This window comes from Lynx rufus, unplaced genomic scaffold (genome assembly GCF_022079265.1).
Source record: "Lynx rufus isolate CCGP_SWC_20201006 ecotype Redwood Valley unplaced genomic scaffold, mLynRuf1.p SCAF_7, whole genome shotgun sequence".
In the NCBI taxonomy this organism is placed as follows: Eukaryota; Metazoa; Chordata; class Mammalia; order Carnivora; family Felidae; genus Lynx; species Lynx rufus.
Window position 1 is genome coordinate 125,497,178 of NW_025814889.1, and position 15,056 is coordinate 125,512,233.

A 15,056-nucleotide genomic window follows, 5' to 3' on the forward strand; every position below is an offset into this window, starting at 1 on the left:
TGAAATCAAGAGTCTGATGCTTAACTGACTGAGCCACCCAGGTGCCCCAAAGACATAATCTCTCTTTAAGATGCCAGAGCTAAAGATAGGCTTCTTACTCCCTGTCACATCGTGGGACCAGCATATCAGCTGTAGTCAGCTCTCTCCCAACATCTTGGACTTGAGGAAATGAATCCTTGGCATTTAAGGTGTTCTTATTTTGAATTTTCTGCTACAGGCACTTGAACCTACCCTAACGAGTGTGGGTGTTTAACAGAGAATATTGTAATTAACATTCACAATATCCTCGTGACTTCGGTATTAGAGCCCCCACTTTACAGATGAGGAAATTGAGGTAGCAGAGTTGGATTTGAACCCATGGACTGACTGGCTCCAAATCCCGTTATTTTATGAGGCTGATCCTCTGTTTTGAATGAATTCATGCATTTCTGCCAACTTGGGAGTTATGGATTTTAGACTTTTCTAAACACTTCTTTAGATCATTTTCCCCTTGTACATCTTAAGCATTTTTTTTATGTGATCAAGATTTATGGTTGGACAAGAAATCAGTAAGACCTTGTCTCCAAAGATTTCAGCCCAGAGAAAAAAGTCCTAATGTTATTGCACTCCTGGTATCTGTACAGCAGGAGTTTTGCTTTAGACTCTGAGACTAACGCAGGACCTCTGATGTTTCCATCAGTTAATGAATGCGAAGACTGAGTTTCTCAGGATTAGCTCAGCATGGATACATTCAGAGGCTACTTTTTATTCTGTACTCAGAATTCAATACTCAAGGTCACTCTGTCCTGCCTGGGGAGTTTGAGGGACCAATGTAATAAATAATACCCTGAAAAATTATGGGCTCCTTGAAGAAGGAACTCTATAATATCACTCAATATATTTCTCTTAATTCAGTTCTAATTTCCAAATGTATGTACATTTTTACACCAAGAATTCTAAAGAAGTCTCAAAACAAACAAACAAACAAACATAAAACCCAGAAGGAAGATCACAGGTATTTGTTCATCTGCCTTTCTGAGATGTAAAAAAGCCATCATGCAAACACACTTTCTCTGCCATATCTTGTGTGTTTATAAAAAGATAATTCAATTCTAATAAATATCTCTTGGATTCCTTTGTAAATATTAAGCTCCACCATGTCCTTCCCTTTCATCTTAATGAAACTCATTCTAACCCTTAAGAGGATCATGTCGTTTTGCACATCAGTGAATAAGCCTCATAGCTCCTATTTCAACCCACAGCAAACGCCCTTGAGGTTAGAGCTTGATGGTTAAACACAAAAGGTCCCAATGCCCTAAAATTCCACAGATGCCTGTTGAATTACCAGGATGCCCACAGACTGCAAATACTTAACAAAAGAGGTTTCTCCTCCTGACATCCCCCACACTCCCACCCTCACCACAACTAAAAGAGAAAAAACCCCAAAACTTCAAACAGTGCACCTGGCTGTAATCTTTTCTACTTGAACTAATTGCTGTTTGCAGTGGCATAAGGTTGGGGGGTGGGGGGAGGCGGGGGAGACTCCTTTGGCTAATAATGAAGTATCAAACCACAAAATGATTTCATACAGTCGGTTGTTCCATTCCAGGGCAGCCAACATCTTACATTAATTTTCAGTTGCAGGAAATACAGTTCTCATACAAAGAAATACATTCCTAACAAGGTACAGGAATTAATTTTCAAAATGCCCTTAATGCAAATGCAGGCAGAGTTTCAAGTTGCTGTAGAGTTTCAGAGTGACTGTTAGAATTGTCTGAAAATTACACAACTTCTGGACTTTAAAAAGCATTAGTGTTCTTAAAAGAGGAAAACCCCCGTGTTTATAATTATCCACGGTCTTAATTATGCTTTTGTGTTTATGATGGTTTATTTAATGTCTCTCTCACCCATTAGATTGTACATGTTATGTGGACAGGGACTCTTGTCTATTTTTGGCCACCACTGCACCCTCAGTATTCAGCAGAGTGCCTGGCAGGTGGCAGGTGTTCAGTAAACCATTGCTGATCAAGTGAATGAATGAAATCCCAAGACTGTGGACAATTCTTTAAACATTTGCAATAATAGCCTGCTGCCAAATGATTAAAATGGAGGAGAAGGAAGGAAGGGGGTTTATAAACTTCTATAAATTTTATTATTTATAGAGTGCCTTATCTAAGTGGAAATATTTTCACATACAGTCATATGATGACTATCAGTATTGTTGGTGGTAGGAGGAGTAGCAGTGGGGTGGTGATAGTGGCCTTGAGTGGCTACTATGTGCCAGGTGCTGGGCTTAACTCTTTGCATAAATCAGGTTTCATTTTCACACCTTCTCTATGGAGTAGTTGTTATGACTATCTCCACTTCACAGATGAGAAAACTGAGGCATAAATATATTAAATAACTCTCCCACAGTCCCAGATTTCCCAGCGATGGAAGTGGTCCAGCTGGGAATGAACTTCAGCCCATCTGTGCCATCCTTTCTTCTCTTTTCTTCTTTTCTTAGAGCAGCATAATTGTGGTAGACATCATGGTGGGCATTGTCCTTTGACTCTCCAAACATCCATTCCCAGGAACCTTCCCCCTGACTTTCCTCTCCTAAGAGACCAGAAAGCTAAGCACTTCATTCCCAGCATCCTTTGCATCAAGGCTGGCCATGTGACACAGTTTGGGGCAAAGAATTAGAAGTTGAAGTCAGCACAGAAAGTCTGCAAGTGGGGACTTGGGAAAGCTCTTGATTTCTTTAAGAAGGGGCATGTGCAGCTGGAGCTCCTCCATTTCCCATCTGCCTTCATCCATTGTTGAATGTGATGTTTGTCTGTAGGTACAGCAGTCATGTTGTAACCTTGAGACCAAGGGAATCACAGGGCAGTGAGCCCCAGGAACGTGGACCCACTGAACTGATCTCAGTCACCAGCTTCCTGGGGACTTCCTCTCATGTCAGGAAAACTAGCCTCAATTTGTTTTAGCCACAGTGAATTCAGCTTTCCACTATTTTCAGGTGAAATAGTTTCAGAATGATACCAATCTAAATCTTCTAAAATTAAGGCTAAGGACTTAGGAGCAGTTTCAGGAGCAACCTGAGGAAACTCACTTTTGGTGATGAAACAGAAGTAACCTCCTCACTTGCGTTGAGGTTGAATCTTTCAGAGTGAGGACATTGAGATCCCAATCAGATAGAATGCACTAGATTGTGAAATTAGGTACAAATTTTTATATATGCCATTGTGTCTCCCAAATAATCACACACCATGAGTGTTGCTAATAAAAACTTGTAAGTATTTTGGAAACTGTAATCAGATTAAAAGAAGAAACTCAGGGACATGGATGAAACCTGCTATTCCCACAAATGGATGACATATGTTTGAAAGGATCCAGCCTCGTTGCTCAAAAAGTTCAGTAGATTTTGTGGCCTGACATCGAGAATTCATACGAGCTATCATCAGTCACTTAAGGTAAGAAGGATGCATATATTCCTCCCTGAGTAACCATTCCTTTTGCTGTTTTGCTCTATCCTTAAGAACGATCTGGAGAGTTTCTTAAAACCTGCCTAAATAAAAAGCTCAGAATAAGCAGTTTCTCCTTTCCAATGTTCGTGTCTTTGCTGGTAGCACTTTACTGGTATGTGTTGGCCTCCTCTATTTGGATAAAAAAATTCTTGGTGTGGCTGGCTGGCTCAGTCAGAACATGTGACTCTTGGGGCGTCTGGGTGGCTCAGTTGGTTAAGCATCCGAATTCGGCTCAGGTCATGATCTCGAGGTTTGTGAGTTCCAGCCCTGCATTGGGCTCTGTGCTGACAACTCAGAGCCTGGAGCCTGCTTCAGATTCTGTGTCTCCCTTTCTCTCTGCCCCTCCCCCACTCATATTCTGTCTCTCTCTGTCTCTCTGTCTCTCAAAAGCAAGTAAACGTTTAAAAAGATTTTTAAAAAAGAACATGTGACTCTTAATCTCAGGGTTGTGAGTTCGAGCCTCATGTTGGTTATAGGTGTTACTTAAATGAATGAATAAATAAAAAGTTAAAAAAAAAAGAATATTCTTAGTTTTTGGTAGAGAGAGATTTTGTTTATTCATTGGGATTATCACATGAATTAACCTGGCAATTTGTATCTCCAACTGTTATAATTCAGTTTCTGCAGTCATTCATTCCTTCATTCAACATCATGGTAGACATTTCAGGCCTGTGTTTCTTAGGTCCTCTCTTTTTGGCAGTTAGAAGTGACTTGACAGTTACCAAGGAAAACTTGACCAAAATTTATTCATATTTTTTCACAAACTTGAACTGTAAAAATAGTTGTGGTTTTCCACAGAGATTCCATTATATTTTTAAAGGTTGTTTTTGCTACTGTTCACTTAACTTGACTAGTGTGTTTTCACCTTATTAGTGTTTACATTTGCTGAAATCTCATTTTCCATCATCATTATGTGGCTTTATATCTACAATTCTTATAAATAGAGCAGTGGCTCTAGGAGCACCTGGGTGGCTCCGTTGGCTGAGCATCTGACTTCGGCTCAGGTCATGATCTCGCAGTTCGTGAGTTCGAGCCCCATGTCAGGCTCTGTGCTGACAGTTCAGAGCCTGGAGCCTGTGTCGGATTCTGTGTCTCCCTCTTTCTCTGCTCTTCCCCTGCTCACATGCTGTGCCTCTCTTAAAAATAAATGATGATTTAAAAAAAATTAAATAGACCATTGGCTCTAAAGTGATTTGCTGAATGCAAAGTTAGTGATAAAAATAGGTGTACAGTTATTACATCTCAAAATAATGTTGTAAACAAGGAATAGGACTCAAGTATAAATATTACTATGTATATGTTCACACAAGTGGCTATGTGTGATAATGTCACACATTTGGGGGAGACAACCTCTCCTCCAAATGTATGTACAGGAAAAATCAAAATGAATATCTGAGAGTATATCTTACTATGAGCAAATTACACCTAAAGAGTCTTGACTTTCAGAGCGCCTGAGTGGCTCAGTCAGTTGGGGATCCAACTCTTGATTTTGGCTCAGGTCATGATCCCAGGGTCGTGGGATTAAGCCCCAAGTTGGGCTCCGTGCTGACAATGCGGGGCCTGCTTGGGATTCTCTCCCTCCCTGGCTCTCTTCCCCTGTCCTGCTCACTCTCACTCTCTCACTCTCAAAATATATAAGATAAAACATTAAAAAAAAGAATCTTGACTTTCAAAATGAGTGAATGAATACATGGATGAATGAATGATTAAATTAATGAATGAATAAATGAATGAATATCTGGAAGTTAGATTGTATTACCCTCTGGTACCTAGGGTATTATTTATTTAAAAAATTTGTAGGGGAGGAACATAAAGTCAACAACATAGTCACTTAATTTTTAAACAAAGCCCAGTGGTATCACTCTCAAGCAATTGAGTGTCTCCAAAACAAGGGCAAACTACTGCTTTCCAATACAAAATTGATAAATTAGTTAAGGCAGTGAAGAAACCATGGATCTTGAAGTATCATCCAAATTCATACTCCTTGAAGCAAAACAACTTAGTCACACTGTGACCAAGACCATTACAAGACTGGCCTCAAGCTAATAAAAAATATTATGCCCTGGAAGAACTCAGGATGAGGCTTTGGCAAGATTCCCTCATCCAATGACACTTCTGGGCTTCTTATTCATGGTAGTGCACAATGGAGAGAAACAGTTGCTGTTACTTTATTATAGGATGAACCTACTTATATGCAGAATATGGATCAACCCTTAGCGTTTTTCGCAGGGCGTATACAAGGGGAAAGTGCAAGACAACATCTTGTTCCATTTAATTGCTTTAAGGCTCTTCAACAAGAGGAGACATTTTTCACGTGGTTAGCAGTTATTTTGTGATTCATGTGCAGACTGCAGAAGTTTGCTAGAATCTGGTGTGATGGTCTTACCATGCAAATAAAAGACCTCGCACCCACGACCTGCTCACACACTGCTTGATTCGTAGAGAACTGCCAGAAACAACTCCAAGAAATGGTATGGACATTGTGCTCCAGGAAGACAATGGCGATATTAACCCGCAACGCGAATACCAATTATGCAACAAGGTGGTGCTGACATTATGCCACCTACTCTTGAGTCAGAGTTGAAAGAAACAGTGAGGATTCCAAATCCAGTCAAACCACTCTGACAAGTGTAAGTCTTTCCTAGTCTTTGTTATTAACTGAGCAGCCAGTCGAACATTCTGCTTTTTGGTACTAGAGTATGCTGGCTCTTGAGGGGGAATGTGATCTTACAATTTTTCTCAAATGAAGGATGAGAAAAATTTTTTTTCCATGACACTAACATACCCTTTAAAAACGTTTTTTTAATGTTTATTTATTTTTGAGAGAGACAGAGACAGAATGCGAGTGGGTCAGGGGCAGTGAGAGAGGGAGACACAGAAGCAGAAGCAGGCTCCAGGCTCTGAGCTGTCCGCACAGAGCCCAACGAGGGGCTCGAACTCACGAGCCGCGAGATCATGACCTGAGCTGAAGTCGGACGCTCAACCGACTGAGCCACCCAGGCGCCCCCTAAAATACCCTTTTAAAATATGATTTCAAGTGGCTTTCTCCAGTAGGCTGTCTTAACAGTATATACTATGTATTGGTTCCAAAATGTTGTGACTTTTAATGTCAAACACTTAGATAATATGTTAGGGACTACTTAAGAAGATCAAACTGGTGCTAACACTTTCATTGCTGGGAAGTTAATTCATTCCCAGTACTTGATGATTTTCTTTACTTGTTGAAGATCATTACTGGTGATATGTTACCAGGCATATTTTACAACCACATCCAAAGGTTCCAGTACACTAAGAAGAAATACTTTTGAGAGCAGGAGGCAACAAAATGGGTGCATTAGGAATTCACTGACCAATAAATATCCCCAAACTTGAAAAAGGCAATTTCCAGCATTTGGAAAAGATACCCTTACCAAGTAGAGATCCAAAACTACTTAACACTTGCTGCCAGCCCCAGCAACCTTCCTCTGTGCCAAATTAGCATGTAAACTGATATATGAATAAACAGACATATGTTCTTTTCCTTCTCATTCTTTTTATTAACAAAAGGATGGCATTTTACAGTACATTTTCCTCTGCAACTTGCTTTTTTATTACTAAAAAATATATCATGGGAAACTCTCCAAGTCGACTGGTACAGAAAATTTACTTAGAATATTCTAATTTTGTAAGTAAAGTAATACCAAGAAACCAACTGAATGTGGAATTAAATGAACAATTGCAAATGAATCCCTCACTCATATGAGAAAACCCTATTATTAATTTTGAAAGTTTATGTAAGAGCTGATCATTTAAAAACCAGAAATATAACTCAAAACCACAAGGAGATACCACCTGACACCCATCAGAATGGCTAAAATTAATTCAGGAAACAGCAGGCGTTGGAGAGAATGTGGAGAAAGGGGAACCTTCTTACACTGTTGGTGGGAATGCAAACTGGTGCAGCCATCCTGTGGAAGCTCCTTAGGAAATTAAAGATAGAGACATCCTATAATTCAACAATTGCACTACTAGGCATTCATCCAAAGGATATAAAAATGCTGATTCGAAGAGACACCTGCACCTGAATGGTTATAGCAACAGTATCAACAATAGCCAAATTATGGAAAAAGCCCAAAACGTCCATCAATTGATGAATGGATAAAGAAGATGTGATATATATATATATATATATATATATATACATATATATTGCATATATAATATATATTGCATATATAATATATATTGCATATATAATATATATTGCATATATAATATATACAATATATACTATATATTATATATATTTAAATATATTTTATATATTATATATAATGGAATATTACTCAGCCATCAAAAAGAATGAAATCCTGCTATTTGCAATGATGTAGATGGAACTATAGTATATTATACTAAGTGAAATAAGTCAGAGAAAGACAAATACCATATGATTTCACTCATATGTGGAATGTAAGAAACAAAATATGAACATAGGGGCAGGGAAGGAGAAATAAAATAACAAAATAAAATCAAATCAAATAAAAAGAGAGAGGGAGGCAAACCATAAGAGACTCTTAACTATAGATAACAAACTGAGGGCTGCTTGAAGGGAGGTGGGGGGGGAATGATCTAAGTGGGTGATGGGCATTAAGGAGGGCATTTGTTGGGATGAGCACTGGGTGTTATATATAAGTGATAAATCACTAGGTTCTGCTCCTGAAACCGGTACTACACTGTATGTTAACTAACTTGAGTTTAAATAAAATCTTGGAAAGAAAAATATACATACATACATACATACAAACCAAGACGTATTTTTAAGTTATTGACATATAGGTGACATACCATAAATCACAAATAATTAAAACATACAACTTGATGTTTGGACATGTGAATATATCTGTGAAATTGTCACCACAATCAAGATAATGAACGTATCTGTCACTCTTGAAAGTTTTCTCAGGCACCTTTGTAATGTCTCCCTCCAGCCTCACCTGGCCCCAAGCTACAGGTAAAATTCAAGTCTCCTTCAGATGTCTCATCTGGACCAGCAGCCACATAAGGTATACTCTTATCCTTGCTCGTAGTAGCACATATAAAACTTCTTGTATTATGATCACTAACATTCCAGTGACCCAAATGAGACACATGGCAAAACCCTACATCGATGTGGTGGGAAAATGTACTCCCACTCATTCTAGTGGGATGTCCTGCATCATTACCTGGCAAAGGAGATCAGTGTATTAATCGTTACCAGAGAGGAAGTAAAACACTGGGAAGAATAGCTCAGGTACAATAAATAGGCAGCTGAAAATATAGAATTGATGTTCAAAAGCTGGGGATTCAGATATGGTAGTTGAAGCCATCAGTGTGTTTGATAGCATACAGAAGGAAGGGCACTGAACAATAAGGCTAATGCTGGAACTTCAGGCTATGCCACATTTAGGGAGTAAGTTGCAGAGAAAGAACAAGAAGAGAGGCACCTGGGTGGCTTAGTAGGTTAAGCGTCTGACTTCCGCTCAGGTCATGATCTCGCGGTTCGTGGGTTCGAACCCCACATCGGTCTTTGTGCTGACAGCTTGGAGCTTGGAGCCCGCTTTGGATTCTGTGTCTCCCTCTCTCTCTGCCCCTCCCCCACCCATGCTCTGTCTCTGTCTCTCTCTCTCAAAAATAAATAAACATTAAACAAATTTTTTTTAATTAAAAGAAAAAGAAAGAAGGAGAAGAGCAATTGAGGAGTCTGAGGAGTCTCAGAAGTGCAAAGGAACTGTTGTCTGAAGTCATCTTTCAAGCTTTCAAAGGTCCTCACAAAAGTTTTAATGGCCCTAACAATAGGCATTTTATGATTTATTCCCTGTGCTCTCAAACTTTTTCTTTCCTTCTTAGCCAGATAAGGGAACCGAATGATTTGTTGGAGTCTCTGATCCCATTTTTTAAAAATCACTAGATTCCTATTATAACCAAAACAAGTATTATAAAGGGGCAGAGTAGAGTTAACTTCAGATTTCTTTTAAGCCATTAGCACTTACACAATGAGAGGCTCTTTGCTCTTCCAAAACCTTCTATGTACATATAGGTCTAAATTTAATATATGTTTATTATGAAGGGTCTTAAATATCACATATAAACATAACGTATGGTCAGTCTTCTGGAATAATGCATGCTACCTCATTTTCTGTGACTCATCACTTCATGAGCACTGGAGGACCCTGACCGCAGCTGTACAGAAACTTCCATAATAAAACCATAATGGGCACTGCACAAATTGCCTTTTTTAGATTTGAGGTTTCAATGCAATTGAGAATGTTGGATGAATTTCCTTGAGGCTTGGCTTGAGGAACTTCCAGTCGCTGTTTGCCCAGTTCTGAATCTGGAATATAGCTTTAGGTGGAAAATATGCTCTAAACTCAGAGCTAGGTGTGGTGGTGGCGGTGTTTTTGTTGTTGTTGTGCATGTAGTAGACTCCATAGAAAATTAAAACAAAATGTAATTATTTATAGAAAGAGCTGTTTTTTCTTCTTGGGCATGGACTGAGAAGAGAAAGTGATAGTTCATTTAAAATTTTCTGATGTGATATGTGAGTTACCAGTTTATGGCCTTTCATTCCCCCTGTTTAACCTACCATGTGGTCTCTATCTCCTGGTTGGATCAGAACTGCTACCCATGGTATTTAAGAATCTTCAGACTGACCACAGCTTTCCCCTGGCTTGATCTTCTGTCTCTCCTCTCCTTGAGTCAAACCTCCTCACTTGTGTCCTGCCTGGGTCAGCATTCCTCTTTTCTTGCTTTTCTTTTCCTATACCTTTTGTCTTTATTTTTTTTTATGTTTATTTATTTATTTTGAGAGAGAGAGAGAGAGAGAGAACAGGGGAGGGGCAGAGAGAGAGGGAGGGACAGAGGGAGAATCCCAAGCAGGCTCCGTTCTGTCAGTGCAGAGCCTGATGCGGGGCTCCATCCCACGAACTGTGAGATCATGACCTGAGCCTTAATCAAGAGTCAGATGCTGAACCAACTGAGCCACCCAGGTGCCCTGACATCATTTGTCTTTAAATATCACTCATCCTTCACATGTCATAAAGGAATCTTGTCTTCTGGAAACCGTCTTTTGAACCAGCCAACACTGTGTCTTTCCCAAGTGCTCCTATAACCAGGCATTAGTACTGATCACTCTGTATTTTAGTTGCCTGTTTACTTGTCTGTCTCCCCATGAAACTAGCTCCTGGAATGTGTGGAGTTTCTATCTTTCCCCATTACAACCTCAGCTCCCAGCTGGGTCCAGACACATGCACCCAACTGGTACCTCATATGTGTTTAAATGAACCTCTGAATGACAAGGTATCTATCTTTAGGGAGATCACAATCTACCACAGAGATTAGTGCAAAGAACACTAGATGACCTTAAACGTTTTAATTCTTTAGAGATCCAAGGAAGCTTGGTGGAGAAAGCAGGATTTAAGCTGGTCTTTTAAGGATTTCATGAGGCAGAGATAAGGAGTTAAGAGTGGAGGGAACAGAGTAAACAGATACATAGAGGAGAATCCATTTGTGTTCTGTGCATGAGAAAAAAAACAACAACAACTCAGTTGTCTGGGATGGTCAGGTGCATGATGGGAAACCCAACTGTGGCAAGGAAGTTTGAATAAGAGTCTTGGAGACAGAGACTGAAAAGCCTCACAGTATATGCAGGAAGAGTGGTTGGTTATGAACACGTGCCCCAGCAGTATCAGCATCACATGGGAACTTGTAGGACATGCAAATTCTTACTCTACCTCAGACAGCAATCTGATTCAGTGGCTCAGCGTCAGGTGGTGGGGGGGGGGGTGCAGCAACCTGTGCTTTTATAAGCCCTCCGGGTGATTCTGGTGTATGCTAGGGTTTGAGAACAACTCTTAGGTATTTGGCGTTTTCCTCTGAGTAGAAGCCACTGTTGCTGTTTGTGTTGACTATAGCGCATCTTCCCCGAACCTCCTGAGGGGATGCTGTACTTTGAGGTTAATTCACCCAGATAAATAAAGTATGGTGCACTCTGCTGGCTTCCAGATCACATATCAGACATCCTCAGAGAAGTCTGACGTCAAAAATCAGCCCTGGTCCACAATTTCTGCGTTAGCACCTCACATCCTCTTCCAGCTCCCAGGTTTATCGATGGGCACTCTTCCCCTCCCTCCAGAGGTTGTTTGTGGGATTGCTCTGCCTGGGTGTTTCCAAGAGAAGAGGCCAGACTGTCAGGAATGGTTTGTATTTGTCTGTTTGGGGTGGACTCATGAGATACTGCTTGCCCTCAATCTCTTCCCTTAGTACAGTAGTTCTCATACTGACGCTCACAGTGTCATTTAGAGAAACAAGGTCATCTGTCCACAGTATGCACACTGAGGTCAAGTCTCCCCCACCCATTCCTGTGGAGACCTAATATCTGGGATTGTTGAGACAACTGTGTATTAAATCAATCTTTCTTTCTTTCTTTCTTTCTTTCTTTCTTTCTTTCTTTCTGTCTTTCTTTCTTCCTTCCTTCCTTCTCTTCTTCTCTCTCTCCCATCTTTCTTTCTTTCTTTCTTTCTTTCTTTCTTTCTTTCTTTCTTTCTTCTCCTCTCTCTCCCATCTTTCTTTCTTTCTTTCTTTCTTTCTTTCTTTCTTTCTTTCTTTCTTTCTTCTCTGAGCCTCCTACTTTCTTCAGAGATGCTCCTGACTTGATTTTGCTGTGGACATTTGGTTTCCTAAATAATCCAAGCCCATTTTCCACTCTCACACTTCTTTTTTTTTTATTAATTTTTTTTTCCACGTTTATTTATTTTTGGGACAGAGAGAGACAGAGCATGAACGGGGGAGGGGCAGAGAGAGAGGGAGACACAGAATCGGAAACAGGCTCCAGGCTCTGAGCCATCAGCCCAGAGCCCGACGCGGGGCTCGAACTCACGGATCGCGAGATCGTGACCTGGCTGAAGTCGGACGCTTAACCGACTGCGCCACCCAGGTGCCCCTCCACTCTCACACTTCTTAAAAAAAAGTTTTCATTTATCTATTTTGAGAGAGAGAGAGAGAGAGAGAGAGAGAGAGAGAATGAACAAGCAGGGGAGGAGCAGAGAAAGAGGGAGAGAGAGAATCCTAGGCAGGCTCTGAGCTGAGCTGTCAGTACAGAGCCCGATGCTGGGCTCGATCTCACGAACCAGAGATCATGACCTGAGCTGAACTCAAGAGTTGGACGTTTAACCGACTGAGCCACCCAGGTGCCCCTCATCTTCTCATGTTTTTATCCCCTTTTTTCTTCCCTCTTCCATCACAAAAATCTCTTAACTGCTGAAACCAGGTATGCCCTCCCAGTTATAAGTGTCCTGAGACTGGGCACTTTATTTTTGAAGTGCTCATTATTTTTGTAATTATTGAATATGCTCTTGGATGGTGAATTCCATGAAGCTGGGTGTCATTTCTGATTTGTTCTCTGCTACATCCCCATGGTTTATAGCAGAGCCTGGATCCTGGTTAAGTGCTCAAGAACTATTTGTTAAATTCTATAACTAAAGGAGTGATGTGGTTTTATTTTACTTTATTTTTAAATGTTTATTTATTTTTGAGAGAGAGAGACAGAGACAGAGACAGAAAGAGAGAGACAGAGTGTGAGCAGGGGAGGAACAGAGGGAGAAGGAGACACAGAATCTGAAGCAGGCTCCAGGCTCTGAGCTGTCAGCATAGAGCCCGATGCTGGGCTCAAACCCACAAACTGCAAGATCATGACCTGAGCCAAAGTCAGACGCTCAACTGACTGAGCCACCCAGGCACACTGCAGAGTGATGTGGTTTTATAGTATAGGTCACAAGAATTTACCTCTTAGCCCCACGACCTAGAGTCATGTCAACAGTAGGCACTAAATAAATGATGGTTGATACTTTTGCACATACTATTTCCCTCTACCTGGACTACCTCCCTTCTCCTTCTGTACCTACTAAAATCCTACCTAGTCCTTTAAGGTTCAAGTCATGGTCCACTAGTTGTCCATTTGACCACTCCGGGGCTGCCACTGACATAGGCTGATGTGAATGGTGGCCTCTGGAGGTGTGCAGTATAAAGTCCCCTCCCAGCCCAAATGTTTCCTCTACTAGGGAGCTTTCTGGTCACAAGCTGTGATCTTCATGAGGGCAATGATTTTTGTCTTATTTAGCACCTAGAGTAGTGCCTAGCTAGCTCATAGCAAGCAGTGAATAAATATTTGCTGAATACATGAATGACCTCCTTAGTCATAAAGAGTTATTTCTCCTCTATGTCTTACACCTTGTCCTTGCTTCCAATTTGTCAATGTGTGTGTGTGTGTATGTCGGGGGGCAGGGGTGATACTCATAAGTTCCTCATGATTATGACTGAGTTTTCAGTGATTCTGAGCCTTGTTCTTTTTTATATTGAATGTGAGGGTTTCGGAGAGCCTATAATTATAAGATTGAAGGCCTTGTGCCACATCTATACACAGGTGGATCAACTCTCCGTGGAAGTTTCTGGAAATTGTGTACACCCATGTTTTAATGTGGTCTGGAAGTTTTACCTCAGGGTGTGGTACATGCACTTTAGGCCACAAAACATGGTTTCTGAGAAGTACTGTTTTGAGAGTGAAGGCTCTGGAAACTTGGATAGGAAGCATGAATAAGCCCTAATGAAGGACAGTTATACTTGGAGGTTGCCAGCCCAGCCCCAAACATGAGGTGCAACCACCAGGCACTGCTGGCCTGAATTGTACAAAAGAGTGTCGTCCCACGTTCTGAAGAGCTGGGGGAAGGGAGGGACTGTCATAAGCTCTGGTGACCAGAACTCATGTTTTTGGCAGAGACTTCTGGGATATGTTATTTCATATTCTGTGTTTTTCAGGGTCTTAGATCACACAGGATCATTTGTTCTCTTGCGTACACTGCCAAGTTCAAGGATCTATCTATGTTTTACTGGGCACACCTCACTTGACAGGACACGTATGCAAAGATGTCCTGTGTTGGGCTGAAAAACATGTTGTCTAGTGCCAAACTCAGGAATGGTGCCAGAAAATGCCAGCCCCGTGTCAAGTCTGGCATGCATCCTGTTTTTATAAATAAAGTTGTATTGGAACACAACTGGGCTTATTGTTTACATATTGTCTATGGCTCCTTTCACTCTATTAGTTGAGTAGTTGAAAAGGGAGACCATGTGACACACAAAACTGAAACTATTTACTCTCTGGCTCGTTATAGTTTGCCAACCTCTGACTTGGGAGACAAAGCCTACCTCTGCCAGTAGGAGATTGTAATTACCTGTTATTTTAACTCTTTCCCTCAATAGATCCACATTCCACGATAGCATAGAGGTATCTGTCTCACTCACTGTCATATCCCTAGGAACTAAGCGCTTGCTAGATATTAGTCAAATTAATTAATTAAGGACTGAATGATTGAATACAGAATAAGGGAGAAATAAACTAGATCCTTGAAGGGCACAGAAATTTTTAGTCCTTTGAGATTCCCACTGATTTCTTTGAGACCTATACATTAACTTTTGTTGTTTAATTTTTAAAGATGAGGCACTCAAGAAAGGGTTGGGTATAAAGTAAATGTTTGACTCTTGGTTCATATGTATCTAATG